Raw genomic sequence first — 15944 nt, forward strand, 5'->3', positions numbered from 1 at the left:
TCGACCCCTTCTACATGCGTGCCAAGCTCTTGAGCAGCGCTGGGGACCGCCAAGTCGCGAGTTCACACCTCGAAGACGTCATTCTGGCAAACCCAGATAAGGATAACTTCCTTGTGGCTTACTTTCCCGAGTAAGTCATCCCTTAACCGCCCCGTAACATATGATTTCTTAGATTTCGATCGTTCTTTTTTTTTTCTAACATTCCGTGTTCTGAGCAGTGACACACATTGCACACTCATCCTCTTAGGCCCGAAATATTCCATGGCCACGTATTTCGACCCGAAACGTGACTCCAAGATAGACTACACAAATATCAAGAAAGTTCTTGATGATGTTCTCCCCGGCTACACCAAATCTAGAGGCACCTTCACCAGGGCAGTTCGTAAGTACGACAAGCACGTGTTCGCCCACAATACGATGTTCTGCTGCGTCAAGCAGCCGCCTGGCGGTCAGAAGGATGCCTACTACGCCCTCCATCACATGCGGGCGATCGTAAGGGACCATCATCACCTTCTGCTACCAAATAATATCAAAGATTGGGCCGCGAGCTTGTCGGCAATCCAGGACGCGGACATCAGACAAGAATTCTTTCGCATCCAGTCGGAGTTTGCGGACATCATCCATCAAGATGTCCTTCATACCTCGGGGCACTTCTTCCTCAGATATCAACCGTCCAACATTGAGATAGACGGAATGCTACAAATGCAGGCTGACAACGCCCGCGATTTCATGACCATCACGACAGACGACGGCTTCATCCACGCTCCTGTCCATGAGTCGGGTCGAAAGTAGTGATGTGTAGTTCTGAAACATTGATTGGCTCATGTTGTAATTAAACTTTAATGAATTGTATGTCTCTTTGGTTTGGACAGTCGTTCAACTTAGATGTAATCGATGCTATTTATTAGTAGGACCATGAATTGTGCTATTAATGTCTTGCTTTTCTCTTCCGATCATTTTGTTGCATACTTATATATTGCTTATGTATGTATTGTCAGTTGTTTGGCTTGTGCATAGAGATGTCGTCGTATGTCGTGTACAAGGGTAAGGTTCCTGGAGTCTACGACGACTAGGAGGAGTGTCGGAGACAGGTTCACCGTTTCAGCGGTAACAGTTACAAAGGGTACACCACTAGGGCGGAGGCGGAATCTAGATACGCCTGCTATCTAGCGGGAGAGAGGAGGGAGCGTTGGAGGAACCGGATGAAGACCAGTTTCATCGTGATGATGCTCATCGTGATGACCGCAGCTCTCTTCTATGTGATGGTAGTTTAGATGATCGATATCGACTTGTAATGTGAAGACAAACTCGATAATCGCGGTCTCGAGACTTGTAATGTTTTATCTTTGTTCGGTCTTTTGAATTCGGAGACTAATATGATGAATTGTATTCGGAGACTAATCTTCTATTGTATTCGATGAATCTGCTGTTGCTGTGTGCTACTGTCTATATTCTGTCAAATAATATATTTTGTAACCTGTGCAAAAATCAGAAAAGTAAAAAAATAAAACCTAATATTCATACTAATGGCGCATCACTACAGAGTGCACCATTAGTATGCCAAAGTATACCAATGGCGCATCACCAAACAGTGCGCCATTAGTATGCCAAGTATACTAATGGCGCATCCATCCGCAGTGCGCCATTAGTGTGCCAAAGCACATGGTTAAATATGGCCCCTGGGAGGCATACTAATGGCGCATGGTGTTATATACTAATGGCGCACTGGGTGGTGCGCCATTAGTATACCAGATACTAATGGCGCACCAGTGGTGCACCATTAGTAATAAATACTAGTGGCGTGATACTAATGGCGCACCAGTGGTGCACCATTAGTAGGCAAAACTAGTGCGCCATTAGTAGGCCTTTTCCTAGTAGTGGCACGTGCATAGACAGACAACCATCCCCTCTCTTATTGATATTGCAGGCGTGCCCTCCAGTTGTCTAGCAAGCTTATCCCACCATTTGTTAGAAGCAACTCCACTACCACCCCCTCCAACACTCTAGCTCTGTCTCTCTCCCAGCCTTATTCCTCTCCTACACATATGCATGGATGTCGATCGATCTCCCTTAATACATGAGGTAGATCGATCTCCCTTAATACATGAGGTAGGCCTCTCTCCTCCTCCACACATATACCAGCCATTGTACCTCTATAGTTAATTAGGCCTCCCTCGCCCCCCACCACACACCAATAGTCGAGCGCTGTAGGTAGGTATCCATGCCATAGAGACAAACTGCACATGTCCCCTCTCTCGTTCTAGTAGACCAGCCACTCTATATCTTTGGCGTGGGCACACACAAATTCGATGGCACTCTTTATCGACCACGTGCGCACACACACACACCATCCCTCTCTTTGATTCTTTGGACACCTCAAGTCAGTGATACCTCCACTCTCTTCTCGTGGATTGCCCCCTCTCTCTATATAATATATCCAGGACTCTATTTCACACTGCATATGTTACAATTTTTGATTGACCCCCCCAAAAAAACTCTCATGAACCCACACACTATATCTCTCTACGTTTGTATCTCTCTCACACAACCCCACGTAGGTGGTGTACGTATATAAGAAGAGAATAGGTGACCGTGCATGTACTCATGCTTCATGCCCAGCCACACCCACGCGGGTACATGGTGGATCTCATTTCTGTATGAAATGGCAGCCCACGTGCTAATTTGAACGTGTGTAGCGGTTGTTTACCTACGGAGGTCGTGTACCACACGTGCACGAAACAAAGTTCGACTTGATGCGTTGGCACGTTATTTTTAAATAAAGTTATATCGCTCAATGGCACGTACACAGAATATAAAACGATTTTTATGGAGAAAAAGGTAGTTCGCTCCACTATATACAATGGAGCCTCCCTGCCTGGTTTGTCTCTCTTCAGAGTATCTCACACAAGGCTGCGGTGGCCTCTCTCTCTCACCGTTGGTCACTGATCCGGCCGCATCCCGTCCGCCGATGGAAAGGGAGGACATGCATCGTTTCTCTGTTCGACGGCGCCGAGGCAGCACGTCCCGATCTGCGGTACACGCCATTCTCTCTGACCAAGCTCTGGCGCGGTAGGGCCTACACCACCTGCTTGCTGCCGCAGTATGGGCAGATTCCACCCGCCGTCGCTCACCTAGTTACATCCCGACGACCTCCAGGTATCCCCTCCGGCCTTGCTCCACTACCCGTCTTCCCACGTCGCTACATGTGGATCTTCCGTAGTTCTTTGCACAAAACGTAGCTCGTCCGGCGTACTTTCCATATTGCAATCTCGTCCTCACACCGTTTTAGACAAACACAACCGTGGTGTTATCTTCCCTTAGGACAAAGAATATGCTTCTTTTTTGTCGTCGAAACTGTCATCAACAATATTTGTCTTTTTACAAATTTCAAGTGGGCATATTTTAGAGTGTAGATTCACTCATTTTGCTTCATATGTGTACTCCCTCCGTTACTAAATATTTGTCTTTCTAGAGATTTCAACGGTGACTACATATGAAGCAAAATGAGTGAATCTACACTCTAAAATATGTCTATATACATCGATATGTAGTAGTCCATTTGAATCTCTAAAAAGACAAATATTTGAGTAGTCACTCGTTGAGATCTCTAGAAAGACAAATACTCCGGAGTATATTTAAGAACCGAGGGGGTAGTGCACAGCCGCATGGGAGACTCAGACCGGTCGTTAAGCCGCATTAATAGTGAGTAATGAGTAGTCAAATCATAGGCCCCACCTTTCCACTGTAAGTTGCTCGGAAGAAGCAACCATCAATATGCTCTTCTTTGAATCCGCTCATACTACTCCATCCGTCACTATTTATAGAGCGCGCTTTAGAAAAAGAGAAAATCTCTGGGACCAAGGCGACTAGCGATCGGCCAGAAAAATAGCATTGGTAGTTATAGCACGACGTCTATTACTAGAGGAAATAATGCGTACACACATGCACGGAGTGCTTCCACCCCGGGTACACACATGCATGCACTTACTGTTGGGGAATGTAGCAGAATTTTAAAATTTTCTATGCATCACCAAGATCAATCAATGGAGTCATCTAGCAATGAGGGAGAGAGGAGTGCATCTACATACCCTTGTAGATCGCGCGCGGAAGCGTTCAAGAGAACGGGGTTGATGGAGTCGTACTCGTCGTGATCCAAATCACCAATGACCTAGCGCCGAACAGACGGCACCTCTGCGTTCAACACACGTACGGTTGGGAAGACGTCTCCTCCAACTTGATCCAGCAAGGGGGAAGGAGAGGTTGATGAAGATCCAGCAGCACGATGGCGTGGTGGTGGAAGCAACGGTGATCTCGGCAGGGCTTCGCCAAGCACAGGGAGAGGGAGGAGTGTCACGGGAGGGAGAGGGAGAGGCCAGGGGCTAGGGTGCGGCTGCCCTCCCTCCCCCCCACTATTTATAGGACCCCTAGGGGGGGCGCCAGCCCTAGGAGATGCCATCTCCAAGGGGGGGCGGCCAAGGGGGTGGCTTGCCCCCCAAGGCAAGTGGGGCGCCCCCCACCCCTAGGGTTTCCAACCCTAGGCGTAGGGGGAGGCCCATGGGGGGGCGCACCAGCCCACTAGGGGCTGGTTCCCCTCCCACTTCAGCCCATGGGGCCCTCCGGGATAGGTGGCCCCACCCGGTGGACCCCCGAGACCCTTCCGGTGGTCCCGGTACAATACCGATTACCCCCGAAACTTTCCCGATGGCTGAAACTTGACTTCCTATATATAAATCTTCACCTCCGGACCATTCCGGAACTCCTCGTGACGTGCGGGATCTCATCCGGCACTCCGAACAACTTTCGGGTTACCGTATACTAATATCTCAACAACCCTAGCGTCACCGAACCTTAAGTGTGTAGACCCTACGGGTTCGGGAGACACACAGACATGACCGAGACAACTCTCCGGTCAATAACCAACAGCAGGATCTGGATACCCATGTTGGCTCCCACATGCTCCTCGATGATCTCATCGGATGAACCATGATGTCGAGGATTCAATCAATCCGTATACAATTCCCTTTGTCAATCGGTACGTTACTTGTCCGAGACTCGATCGTCGGTATCCCAATACTTCGCTCAATCTCGTTACCGGCAAGTCACTTTACTCGTACCGTCATGCATGATCCCATGATCAACCACTTGGTCACATTGAGCTCATTATGATGATGCATTACCGAGTGGGCCCAGAGATACCTCTCCGTCATACGGAGTGACAAATCCCAGTCTCGATTCATGCAAACCCAACAGACACTTTCGGAGATACCTATAGTGTACCTTCATAGTCACCCAGTTACGTTGTGACGTTTGGCACACCCAAAGCACTCCTACGGTATCCGGGAGTTGCACAATCTCATGGTCTAAGAAAATGATACTTGACATTCGGAAAAGCTATACCAAATGAACTACACGATCTTTGAGCTATGCTTAGGATTGGGTCTTGTCCATCACATCATTCTCCTAATGATGTGATCCCGTTATCAATGACATCCAATGTCCATAGTCAGGAAACCATGACTATCTTTTAATCAACGAGCTAGTCAACTAGAGGCTCACTAGGGACGTGTTGTGGTCTATGTATTCACACATGTATTACGATTTCCGGATAACACAATTATAGCATGAACAATAGACAATTATCATGAACAAAGAAATATAATAATAACCATTTTATTATTGCCTCTAGGGCATATTTCCAACAGTCTCCCACTTGCACTAGAGTCAATAGTCTAGTTACATTGTGATGAATCGAACACCCATGCAGTTCTGGTGTTGATCATGTTTTGCTCTAGGGAGAGGTTTAGTCAATGGATCTGCCACATTCAGGTCCGTATGTAGTTTACAAATCTCTATGTCTCCATTTTGAACACTTTCATGAATGGAGTTGAAGCGACGCTTGATATGCCTGGTCTTCCTGTGAAACCTGGGCTCCTTGGCAAGGGCAATAGCTCCAGTGTTGTCACAGAAGAGAGTCATCGGGCCCGACGTATTGGGTATGACTCCTAGGTCGGTAATGAACTCCTTCACCCAGATTGCCTCTTGTGCTACCTCCGAGGCTGCCATGTACTCCGCTTCACATGTAGATCCCGCCACAACGCTTTGCTTGCAACTGCACCAGCTTACCACCCCACCATTCAAAATATGCATGTATCCGGTTTGTGACTTAGAGTCATCCAGATCTGTGTCGAAGCTAGCATCGACGTAACCCTTTATGATGAGCTCTTTGTTACCTCCATAAACGAGAAACATATCCTTAGTCCTTTTCAGGTACTTCAGGATATTCTTGACCGCTGTCTAGTGTTCCATGCCGGGATTACTTTGGTACCTTCCTACCAAACTTACGGCAAGGTTTACATCAGGTCTGGTACACAGCATGGCATACATGATAGACCCTATGGCCGAGGCATAGGGGACGACACTCATCTTTTCTCTATCTTCTGCCGTGGTCGGGCATTGAGCCGTGCTCAATCTCGTACCTTGCAATACAGACAAGAACCCCTTCTTTGACTGATCCATTTTGAACTTCTTCAATATCTTGTCAAGGTATGTACTTTGTGAAAGACCAATGAGGCATCTCGATCTATCTCTATAGATCTTGATGCCTAATATATAAGCAGCTTCTCCAAGATCCTTCATTGAAAAACACTTGTTCAAGTAGGCCTTTATGCTTTCCAAGAATTCTATATCATTTCCCATCAACAGTATGTCATCCACATACAGTATGAGAAATGCTACAGAGCTCCCACTCACTTTCTTGTAAATGCAGCTTCTCCATAAGTCTGCGTAAACCCAAACGCTTTGATCATCTCATCAAAACGAATGTTCCAACTCCGAGATGCTTGCACCAGCCCATAAATCAAGCATTGGAGCTTGCACACCTTGTCAGCATTCTTAGTATCGACAAAACCTTCCGGCTGCATCATATACAATTCTTCCTTAAGGAAACCATTAAGGAGTTCTGTTTTGACGTCCATTTGCCATATCTCATTATCATAGAATGCGGCAATTGCTAACATGATTCGAACGGACTTCAGCTTCGCTACGGGTGAGAATGTCTCATCATAGTCAACCCCTTGAACTTGTCGATAACCCTTAGCGACAAGCCGAGCTTTATAGATGGTTACATTACCATCCGCGTCTGTCTTCTTCTTAAAGATCCATTTATTTTCTATGGCTCGCCGATCAACGATCAAGTCAGTCAAAGTCCATACTTTGTTTTCATACATGGATCCTATCTCGGATTTCATGGCTTCCAGCCATTTGTCAGAATCCGGGCCCGCCAGCGCTTCTTCATAGTTTGAAGGTTCACCGTTGTCTAACAACATGATTTCCAACACAGGGTTGCCGTACCACTCTGGTGCGGAACGTGTCCTCGTGGACCTACGAAGTTCAGTAGCAACTTGATCTGCAGTTTCATGATCATCATCATTAAATTCCTCTCTAGTCAGTGCAGGCACCTCAGGAACATTTTCTTGAGCTGCGCCACTTACCGGTTCAAGAGGTAATACTTCATCAAGTTCTACTTTCCTCCCACTTATTTCTTTCGAGAGAAACTCTTTCTCTAGAAAGGATCCATTCTTGGCAACAAAGATCTTGCCTTCGGATCTGAGGTAGAAGGTATACCCAATAGTTTCTTTAGGGTATCCTATGAAGACGCATTTTTCCGATTTGGGTTCGAGATTTTCAGGTTGAAGTTTCTTGACATAAGCATCGCATCCCCAAACTTTTAGAAACGACAGCTTAGGTTTCTTCCCAAACCATAATTCATACGGTGTCGTCTCAAAGGATTTCGACGGAGCCCTATTTAAAGTGAATGCGACAGTCTCTAAAGCATAGCCCCAAAATGATAGCGGTAAATCAGTAAGAGACGTCATAGATCGCACCATATCCAATAGAGTGCGATTACGACGTTCGGACACACCATTACGCTGAGGTGTTCCAGGTGGCATGAGTTGTGAAACTATTCCACATTTCCTTAAGTGTGTGCCAAATTTATGACTCAAGTATTCTCCCCCACGATCTGATCGCAAGAACTTGATTTTTCTATCACGTTGATTCTCAACCTCGCTCTGAAATTCCTTGAACTTTTCAAAGGTCTCAGACTTGTGTTTCATTAAGTAGACATACCCATATCTACTCAAGTCATTAGTGAGGGTGAGAACATAACGATAGCCATCGTGAGCCTCAACACTCATTGGACCGCACACATCAGTATGTATGATTTCCAATAAGTTGGTTGCTTGCTCCATTGTTCCTGAGAACGGAGTCTTGGTCATTTTACCCATGAGGCATGGTTCGCACGTGTCAAATGATTCGTAATCAAGAGACTCCAAAAGTCCATCTGCATGGAGCTTCTTCATGCGTTTGACACCTATGTGACCAAGACGGCAGTGCCACAAGTATGTGGGACTATCATTATCAACCTTACATCTTTTGGTATTCACACTATGAATATGTGTAACATTACACTCGAGATTCATTAAGAATAAACCATTCACCAACGGAGCATGACCATAAAACATATCTCTCATATAAATAGAACAACCATTATTCTCGGATTTAAATGAGTAGCCATCTTGAATTAAACGAGATCCTAATACAATGTTCATGCCCAAAGCTGGCACTAAATAACTATTATTGAGGTTTAAAACTAATCCCATAGGTAAATGTAGAGGCAGCGTGCCGACGGCGATCACATCGACCTTGGAACCATTCCCGACGCGCATCGTCACCTCGTCCTTCGCCAGTCTCCGCTTATTCCGCAGCTCCTGCTTTGAGTTACAAATGTGAGCAACCGCACCGGTATCAAATACCCAGGAGCTACTACGAGTACTGGTAAGGTACACATCAATTACATGTATATCACATATACCTTTAGTGTTGCCGGCCTTCTTGTCCGCTAAGTATTTGGGGCGGTTCCGCTTCCAGTGACCACTTCCCTTGCAATAAAAACACTCAGTCTCAGGCTTGGGTCCATTCTTTGACTTCTTCCCAACAGCTTGCTTACCGGGCGCGGCAACTCCCTTGCCGTCCTTCTTGAAGTTCTTCTTACCCTTGCCTTTCTTGAACTTAGTGGTTTTATTCACCATCAACACTTGATGTTCCTTTTTGATTTCCACCTCTACTGATTTCAGCATTGAATATACCTCAGGAATGGTCTTTTCCATCCCCTGCATATTGAAGTTCATCACGAAGCTCTTGTAGCTCAGTGGAAGCGACTGAAGGATTCTGTCAATGACCGCGTCATCTGGGAGATTAACTCCTAGCGGAGTCAAGCGGTTATGCAACCCAGACATTTTGAGTATGTGCTCACTGACAGAACTATTTTCCTCCATCTTACAAATGAAGAACTTGTCGGAGACTTCATATCTCTCGACTCGGGCATGAGCTTGGAAAACCATTTTCAGCTCTTCGAAAATCTCATACGCTTCGTGTCTCTCAAAACGCTTTTGGAGCCCCGGTTCTAAGCTGTAAAGCATGCCACACTGAACGAGGGAGTAATCATCAGCACGTGACTGCCAAGCGTTCATAACGTCTTGGTTCTCTGGGATGGGTGTGTCACCTAGCGGTGCTTCTAGGACATAATCTTTCTTGGCAGCTATGAGGATGATCCTCAGGTTCTAGACCCAGTCCGTATAGTTGCTGCCATCATCTTTCAGCTTGGTTTTCTCTAGGAACACGTTGAAGTTGAGGGCAACATTAGCATGGGCCATTTGATCTACAAGACATAGTGTAAAGATTTTAGACTAAGTTCATGATAATTAAGTTCATCTAATCAAATTATTCAATGAACTCCCACTCAGATAGACATCCCTCTAGTCATCTAAGTGAAACATGATCCGAGTCAACTAGGCCGTGTCCGATCATCACGTGAGACGGACTAGTCAACATCGGTGAACATCTTCATGTTGATCATATCTTCTATACGACTCATGCTCGACCTTTCGGTCTTCTGTGTTCCGAGGCCATGTCTGTACATGCTAGGCTCGTCAAGTCAACCTAAGTGTATTGCGTGTGTAAATCTGGCTTACACTCGTTGTATTCGAACGTTAGAATCTATCACACCCGATCATCACGTGGTGCTTCGAAACAACAAACCTTCGCAACGGTGCACAGTTAGGGGGAACACTTTCTTGAAATTATTATGAGGGATCATCTTATTTAAGCTACCGTCGTTCTAAGAAAATAAGATGTAAAACATGATAAACATCACATGCAATCAAATAGTGACATGATATGGCCAATATCATTTGCTCCTTTTGATCTCCATCTTCGGGGCTCCATGATCATCGTTGTCACCGACATGACACCATGATCTCCATCATCGTGTCTTCTTGAAGTTGTCTCGTCATCTATTACTTCTACTACTATGGCTAACGCTTTAGCAATAAAGTAAAGTAATAACATGACGTTTATGTTGACACGCAGGTCATAAATAAATAAAGACAACTCCTATGGCTCCTGCCGGTTGTCATACTCATCGACATGCAAGTCGTGATTCCTATTACAAGAACATGATCAATCTCATACATCACATATATCATTCATCACATCCTTTTGGCCATATCACATCACACGTCACATGGTGCAAAAACAAGTTAGACGTCCTCTAATTGTTGTTGCAAGTTTTTACGTGGATGCTATAGGTTTCTAGCAAGAACGTTTCTTACCTACGCCAAAACCACAAGTGATATGCCAATTTCTATTTACCCTTCATAAGGACCCTTTTCATCGAATCCGATCCGACTAAAGTGGGAGAGACAGACACCCGCCAGCCACCTTATGCAACTAGTGCATGTAAATCGGTGGAACCAGTCTCACGTAAGCGTACGTGTAAGGTCGGTCCGGGCCGCTTCATCCCACGATGCTGCCGAATCAAGATAAGACTAGTAACGACAAGCAAATTGACAATATCCACGCCCACAACTGCTTTGTGTTCTACTCGTGCATAGAAACTACGCATAGACCTAGCTCATGATGCCGCTGTTGGGGAACGTAGTAGAATTTTAAAATTTTCTACGCATCACCAAGATCAATCTATGGAGTAATCTAGCAACGAGGGAGAGAGGAGTGCATCTACATACCCTTGTAGATCGCGCGCGGAAGCGTTCAAGAGAACGGGGTTGATGGAGTCGTACTCGTCGTGATCCAAATCACCGATGACCTAGCGCCGAACGGACGGCACCTCCGTGTTCAACACACGTACGGTTGGGAAGATGTCTCCTCCAACTTGATCTAGCAAGGGGGAATGAGAGGTTGATGAAGATCCAGTAGCACGATGGCGTGGTGGTGGAAGCAACGGTGATCTCAGCAGGGCTTCGCCAAGCACAGGGAGAGGGAGGAGTGTCACGGGAGGGAGAGGGAGAGGCCAGGGGCTAGGGTGCGGCTGCCCTCCCCCTCACTATTTATAGGACCCCTAGGGGGGCGCCGGCCCTAGGAGATGCCATCTCCAAGGGGGGCGGCGGCCAAGGGGGTGGCTTGCCCCCCCAAGGCAAGTGGGGCGCCCCCCACACCTAGGGTTTCCAACCCTAGGCGCAGGAGGAGGCCCATGGGGGGCGCACCAGCCCACTAGGGGCTGGTTCCCCTCCCACTTAAGCCCATGGGGCCCTCCGGGATAGGTGGCCCCACCCGGTGGACCCCGGGACCCTTCCGGTGGTCCCGGTACAATACCGATTACCCCTGAAACTTTCCCGATGGCCGCAACTTGACTTCCTATATATAAATCTTCACCTCCGGACCATTCCGGAACTCCTCGTGACGTCCGGGATCTCATTCAGGACTCCGAACAACTTTTAGGTTACCGTATACTAATATCTCAACAACCCTAGCGTCACCGAACCTTAAGTGTGTAGACCCTACGGGTTCGGGAGACACGCAGACATGACCGAGACGACTCTCCGGTCAATAACCAACAGCTAGATCTGGATACCCATGTTGGCTACCACATGCTCCTCGATGATCTCATCAGATGAACCACGATGTCGAGGATTCAATCAATCCGTATACAATTCCCTTTGTCAATCGGTACGTTACTTGTCCAAGACTCCATCGTCGGTATCCCAATACCTCGTTAAATCTCGTTACCGGCAAGTCACTTTACTCGTACCGTAATGCATGATCCCGTGATCAACCACTTGGTCACATTGAGCTCATTATGATGATGCATTACTGAGTGGGCCCAGAGATACCTCTCCGTCATACGGAGTGACAAATCCCAGTCTCGATTCGTGCCAACCCAACAGACACTTTCGGAGATACCTGTAGTGTACCTTTATAGTCACCCAGTTACGTTGTGACGTTTGGCACACCCAAAGCACTCCTATGGTATCCAGGAGTTGCACAATCTCATGGTCTAAGGAAATGATACTTGACATTCGGAAAAGCTATAGCAAACGAACTACACGATCTTGGAGCTATGCTTAGGATTGGGTCTTGTCAATGATGTGATCCCGTTATCAATGACATCCAATGTCCATAGTCAGGAAACCATGACTATCTTTTGATCAACGAGCTAGTCAACTAGAGGCTCACTAGGGACGTGTTGTGGTCTATGTATTCACACATGTATTACGATTCCCGGATAACACAATTATAGCATGAACAATAGACAATTATCATGAACAAAGAAATATAATAATAACCATTTTATTATTGCCTCTAGGGCATATTTCCAACACTTACTCCACTCCGTAGTACTACGTCGAGAGAAAATTGCGGTTACCACGCCCTAATTAATTGAGCATTAAACCAAACGCGTCTAAAGTCTCTCTGGTGGTGGAAATGCATTGAGAGAAATGCATCATAATGAAGCGCGCCCTGTAAACTATGACGGGGGGAGGAGTAGTATGAAGGTGCAAAACCAAGTACGCGTATGGCCAGTCGGTCAACGCACCTCCTCTTGGCATATCACTGACATGTGGGACCGGAGTGTGAGCAAACCGATCTCAATTGACGGCAAAATGGCCAACCTGCCGTTCCTTGAGAGAGACGAGGAGCAAGAACACACAGACGGGCTCGCACGGAGGCCAATATATATTCGAGCATGGTTGATCAATATCATCATTACATGTTGGGCTGCCGTTTTCCGCCCTTCTCCGGAATAAATGTGTACTTTATCAGAGATTAAAAAAAAAGAGTACAGAGGCTCCACCATGCGGTTCTAGTAGTAGTACTACTCGTACTACTAAACCTTGCGCTTGGCTCTTAGCCTCTTCGTGAAGTCAAACAATGATGGTACTCCGCATGTCCGGTTAATATGGCTTAATCTTTTTTGCGGGTAAATGAGAGAGCTTTATTCATATATAAGCATTCTTAGGACGATCAGCCAAGACTGTCGGATTTCGGGTTCCAGCAGACCCTTGAGGTTCGAACACTGGGGTGCGCGCGGAGATTTCGCTTCCTCCCTACCTGCACCCCTCCGCCTCGCTAAGATCTAAGCTATGGAAAGAACAACACAAGGGACACAGGGTTTATACTGGTTCGGGCCACCGTTGTGGTGTAATACCCTACTCCAGTTTGTGGCATGGTGGATTGCCTCTTGGGCTGATGATGATGAATGATACAAGGAAGAACAGCCTCGCGAGGGTCTGTTCTTGGCTGGGGCGATGAACTGCTGGGAGGAGTTTAGCCACCCTTCTCTCTCTCTCTCTCTCTGATCGAACCCCCTCTCCTCTGTGGGTGGCTGGTCCTATCTATAGAGGCCCTGGTCCTCTTCCCAAATATCGAGCGGGAAGGGAGCCAACAATGGCGGGCTAATTTGAAGGGGACAGCTAGTACTAGCTACCCTGACAAAAGTAGTCTTCGCCAGCACAAAGCTCTGGTTGTGATGCCGTCTTGGGCCCCACGATGACCTCCGTCTTGCAGTCCTCCTGGTCCTGGTCTTGTTGCACTGAAATGGAAACCTTTGCCTGATGCCTCGGTATTCCGCGGCTACGCTTGCCCCCTTTGCACCAAAGAGGAAAGGAGGACACCGCGCGGACTGGTACCCGCCTGGCGCCCTTGGTCATCATGGCTTGCGTCACGGGCACCTCGTGAGGTACCCCGCCTTGATCTCTCCGCCTCTTCACGAGCCAGCCTGGTGAGGCCGTGCCCGAGGAAGCTCCGGGTCGTCCGCCTCGCGAGGGTCTTGGGTCTGTGTTGATGAAGATGGGCCATGCTGGGCCCCCTTTTAAGCCACGCCGCAGGCCGCAGGCAGGCAAGTCTGAGGACCCCCATTCCCAAAACGCCGACAGTACCCCCCGGGCCCAAGGCACGCCCGGACTTGGTCGTGCAGGGAGGCAGAAGGGCAAGAGCGAAGCGCCGCGGGCCCTAACAGCCTGCGGTCTTGGGCGCCGCATGGCAGTTGATTGGACGTGGGCGTCTCCACTTCCCCATGGCGCCTCGGCAACTGCACGGATTGGACAAGTCCATGCATGCAAAGCGGGTCATGATTACCTGTGATAGTGGGGGCCAACGGTTGGCCTTCACCGGCTATAAGTACGGATTGGCGCGCGCCCTTCCAGTTCATTCTCCCTTGCTTCTCCTTCTTCTTCATGGCCCCATCGAGGAGGTTCTCGGCCGCAGAGAAGGGGAAGGCTCTCCGGGTAGAGCCTGCCTCTTCCCCGCCCAAGCGTGGCCGAGGGCGCCCTCGCAAGCATCCTGTGGTCTCCACGGCAGCTCCCCGCGGCCGTGGAGACGATTCCCAGCATGGTGACGGTCGGACTGCTGCGGCCGGGGGGTGCGCTTCAGTCGCGCGTCCCCCTAGGTCGTGCTTTCGCGCTGCAGAGGTGCTGCCGGAGTTCGTTGTGTGGTCGGCGGAGCCGACTAGCACCCGGCTTCCACTTCCTCGCTTTCCTCCTCGGCGAGCTCCTGGCCGGCGCCCCGGGCGGCCTCTGGCTCCAGGCTGACGGCTGCTGCAGCCGGGCCTCATGGGCTTCACTAGAGGTCTCTGCAGCTGGGAGCCTGGCCTTGGCTCGCGGTTGGCAGACGTTTGCCCGCACGCACGGCCTGAGGCGTCGGTGCACCCTGCACTTCAAGTTTGACGGCGATGCCACCCTCTATGTGAGGGTGTTTGGGGAGGATGGTCGCCGCGCGGGGTGCTGCCCTGAGGATGACGACCGCGGCCGGGAACCCAGCTCCGACGACGATGGAGAGGACAGCGCTCGGGTGACTAGCGGCGCTCAGGGTTCCTCAAGCTTCTCTGGTTCTTCTTCAAGCAGCGACTCCTCCAGCGGTGGCCGTGGTCAGCCTCCACGCCGTCGTATCTGCTTGGGAGGTGGTGGCATGCCTGCCCGCCATCGCGCCCCGGTGAAGCGCGCGAGGGAGTCTGCCTGAGCCCCGTGGGCGGCTCGAGTCCTCCCTGCAGGCCGGTGTGAGGCGAGCTGCGCCTGATTTGTTCTTTCTTTTCCTTTTTCCTGCGCAAAAAGACAGTAGTGTGGAGCCCCGCGGGGGCGTGTTTGGGTTATTGCCGTTAATCATCATTTGCTTCCGCTATCGTGCCTTCCGGCTACGTGCCCGCGCGTGGGTAGTTCCCGGCCCCAGCCGTGGGGGGCGACCGACCCAGGCCCTGTGTTCGTGTCGCGGTGCCCGTGGGGCACGGACTGGAGGGGTGCTCCTGTAATGGACCCAGGTCACGAAACCTTTGAATGACTAGGATAGGAACACTCGCGAGGGCGCTCGGCTGTCCCCCTCCCTCTCGAGGCCTTGCAAAAGAGAAATCGAGGCGGGAGAGCGAAAAGTCGAAGAACCACAAGCCAAACACGGCAACAACTTCAATAAAACTTCGAATGAGAAGGAGCAAGCCAACCGCGGAAAGGAAATGAAAAGCCGCGTCCGGCACCTAATCTAGTCTTCGACGTCTTCTCACCAGCGCGGAGCTAAGTGCTGCCACTGGGCGTGGGAGGGAGCCCCAGGGCCTGAGGACGGCGCTCCTGAGACTCCGGGGCGTGTACAGCCCCAACTCATTA

This window comes from Triticum urartu, chromosome 2A (assembly GCF_056163025.1).
Source record: "Triticum urartu cultivar PI428250 chromosome 2A, HENAU_Tu73, whole genome shotgun sequence".
NCBI lineage: Eukaryota > Viridiplantae > Streptophyta > Magnoliopsida > Poales > Poaceae > Triticum > Triticum urartu.